General features: G+C 43.3%; 1 long non-coding RNA gene across 1 annotated transcript; it reads right to left on the bottom strand.

Moving 5' to 3' along the window:
* Positions 1 to 657: 657 nt before the first annotated feature.
* Positions 658 to 3,238, bottom strand: LOC309662669. The gene is made up of 2 exons (XR_014264878.1): positions 1,397 to 3,238; positions 658 to 1,083 (listed from the first exon to the last, which is right to left on the bottom strand). It is a non-coding gene; the product is annotated as an uncharacterized lncRNA (long non-coding RNA).
* Between the last annotated feature and the right edge of the window lie 201 nt (positions 3,239 to 3,439).

The raw sequence follows: 3,439 nt of genomic DNA, 5'->3' as shown, positions 1-3,439 counted from the left end.
CAATCTAACTTAAATAAACATTAAAAACACATCACCTAAGGATGCAGTGTTACCTCAAGGAAGCTAAGAGCAGTGATACCCTGAGCCTTCAAGCTTCAGGAAGTCTCTAACTGGGAACGAGAGACAAGGTACATGAGCAGTGCTATCTCCCTTAATCCCATTTTTACCTTTTTCTTTATGTCTTCTGTATTACTTTTTCTTTCTCCCTAGACCAGCTTTCTTGGCTCTCTGGTCCATGAGGAAAACTTTAGTTCCTGACTCTATGACTTCTAGATCTAGCCATATTGAACAACTCCCTAAGTGCCAATTCCAAATTCCCAAAGAGAGGATTTCATTGGCCTGCCTTGGGTCAGGTGTTACTGTTGGTCCAATCAGCTGTCTCCAAGGGCAGGTGTCACCCTCCCAACATGGACAGCAGGATCCCATATCTGTGCTTTCAAGAATTAGATGTGGAGCAAGAAGACAGTCCCAAAGTAAGGAAATTAGCTGAGAGTGGGACCGATACCCTGGAAGTACGTCCTACAAATACAAACACAATCACTGACCACACATACACACACACACACACACACACACACACAATATCTGAATGTTCGCAGTATTTAAGAACTAAACAAAATTGTAATTACTTAAACTTCTACAGACAAGAAAAAAACATTGTTTTAAATAAAATTTTACCATTGTGGCCTTTTTATTTCTCTCAACTAAGGGCTTGAATTTCGTAACCTCCAAGATTTCTTCTAATGCTACAATTCTTTTATTAAAGGCCCAGGGGACTGTCAGGCACAGTGAGTGTGAATTTCCACACGTCTTACATTTTCCAGCAGGCACTTAACTCAGCTCAGAAGACATTTTGTGTTGCTACAGCCAAACTTACGGAAGATCATATTTAAACTAATACTTAGTTGCCTGTTCACTAGTTATCCTGGCTTCAGATAGTATTTGACTGTTTGCAAAAATCAAACCCACACTCAAATGACAAAAAATTTTTCTCCGTTGACAATATTCAATAGAAAAATACTGTGGGCTTTAGTAGCAATTCCCACTGTGGTGTTAAAACAAAACAAAAACCACTGTTAAAAACTAAAAGCGGGCTTCCCTGGTGGCGCAGTGGTTGAGACTCTGCCTGCCAATGCAGGGGACACGGGTTCGAGCCCTGGTCTGGGAAGATGCCACATGCCGCGGAGCAACTAGGCCCGTGAGCCACAACTACTGAGCCTGCGCGTCTGGAGCCTGTGCTCCGCAACAAGAGAGGTCACGACAGTGAGAGGCCCACGCACCGCGATGAAGAGTGGCCCCCGCTTGCCACAACTAGAGAAAGCCCTCGCACAGAAACGAAAACCCAACCCAGCCAAAAATAAATAAATAAATAAATAAATAAATTTATTAAAAAAACCTAAAAGGTAAAATGACAAAAACTCAGCCTCCTAAGGTGACTGGTTTTATGGCATCGATAAAACTCTGGGGTATATACAAGTTCTGGCATATTTGTTTAAAAAATGTCAATATCATTACCTTATTATTATTGCATTTTACATCTATAGACATTGGCTAGATGAAGAACTGTCCCAGGGTACAAACATTCGTCAATGCCACCCTTCTAACACACTTAAACCTTCTCATCCTTCAGTTACCCTTTGCTTCTCAGGCCAAAAGAAGACAAGGGGTTAAGAAAACGTACACAAAGATCGCAAGGTATATCTGAATTCCCATGAAAACTAAAAAGAAAGGGAATAGACAATGTGCGTTAATGCCATTTCAACCTTGTGCATAATTTAGGGCTCTCTGCAGGCTGATTTAGTTTAGATCAGTGGTCCTTTACATGACTACATTCACATAGCCTTGTATTATAAATCTACTTATTAATTTTTTGCCAGAAAGCCTTCTGGAGGTGATTCCTAGCTGCAGTCCTTCACACAGATGATAATGGTAGACATGTCATCTGAAACTCTTCTGATTTCCTTTAGTCTAACAAACCATTTCTTCCCATTGCATATTCAGAAGCTCTGGAGCGCGAGGGGCAAAGCAGTGTTTTTTAATGGACTAAACAAAATCTTCATCCTATATTTATTTCCATTAGTAAGAAAAAATATGCAAATCTCCTATTATAGTGCAGCTGAGGGATACATAGGCAGCTGATGAAAAGACATTCATTTGCAATACGGTTTCTCTGCAGTTGTTGGAGCCTCTGCCCACCCTCTTCCCCAGCTGTCTGGACTTAGGTGGGGGAGAGGTTACTGAGCCATGCATGTATTTCCCATATTGGATCCGAAGCAGGAGTGGAGCTAATGTACTGTGTATTCAAATGAGACTCTTTAGAGCAGAGCTGAATTGAACTCAGATGCAAATCGCCCTGGCAGAAGCACTTTCTGCTGGCCTTTGCCCTCTCTGTCTGTGTCCTTAAGCACACAGTCAAGGACTCCCAGCCGAGATGTTTAGCCTTCTGAGAAAGTAAACAATCTTGTCCTCCCCCCCCCCTTCCCCAATATAGACGCGGTCATGGTGTGCCCTGCCTGCTGAAAATGTGCCGGCAAGAACGTTCTCATGCAAGATGGGCTGTGGCTGCGGGCTGGTCCCTGAAGGACTGACCAGGCTCAGAAAAGGCAAGAACGCAAGCTCTCTGCTGGGGAATGGAGAAACCCTGGAAATGAAGGAAGGAATGGTGATGAGAAGAGAGAAGGATCTGAAATTCACTAGACATAAAGGAAGAAGGGAAAAAATGAAAAAGAAATAACATTCCCTTAAATACCAATAAGATGTTGCATGATATTTGTAACTGAACCTTACAATCAAATGTAAGACTGAAAGGCGAGACCAAGACCTCAGTGAGCCAGACCTTTCCCCACCTGGGATGCTCTGAGAAACAAATCAAACAAGATAAAGAAAATTTACCCCTCCCTCCTCCTCCCTCCAAAAGATGGTATATTTTCACTTATATAAAACTTTGAACTTAAACTTTGTTCATAAGGGAAAATGCCATGTCCTCTGAGCCCCCTCTCTGCTAATGCTTGTGTTCCAGAAAGAACTCCTGCCTGGCGAGGCTTTCCCATCATGTGTGGTGTTCCCATTGGAGAAGGAAGAAACAAGGCCACGTACACTCACCCAATGTCACCCACAATCAGGGTGAAGCCAAGTGAAATTTCCAGATTCCAAACTCTCCCTTAGGCCCTTGTCTTTCTGCCCCCTCCTCCTCTCATCTTCCGTCCCCTCCCTAACAGAGGTTACAGATTCACTGGCACAGTCATGCATGGCATTGAGAGAAAACTATCCAGATCATTTGTCTGGAAACGGAGCCCTAAGCAGCCTTCTGTGGGGCGGGGGGGGGGGGGGGGGGGCGAGGGGGGCAGAGGGTCTGTCTCTGTGTACTGTATTAGTGACTAAACTGATATAGGAATAAAATAGCACGTGATCGCCTTAAAAAACTGCTAAATAAAATTCA

The sequence above is a fragment of the Balaenoptera physalus genome (genome assembly GCF_965194825.1).
Source record: "Balaenoptera physalus genome assembly, chromosome: 6".
NCBI classification, from domain to species: Eukaryota; Metazoa; Chordata; class Mammalia; order Artiodactyla; family Balaenopteridae; genus Balaenoptera; species Balaenoptera physalus.
This window is presented reverse-complemented; position numbering and strand designations above follow the sequence as displayed.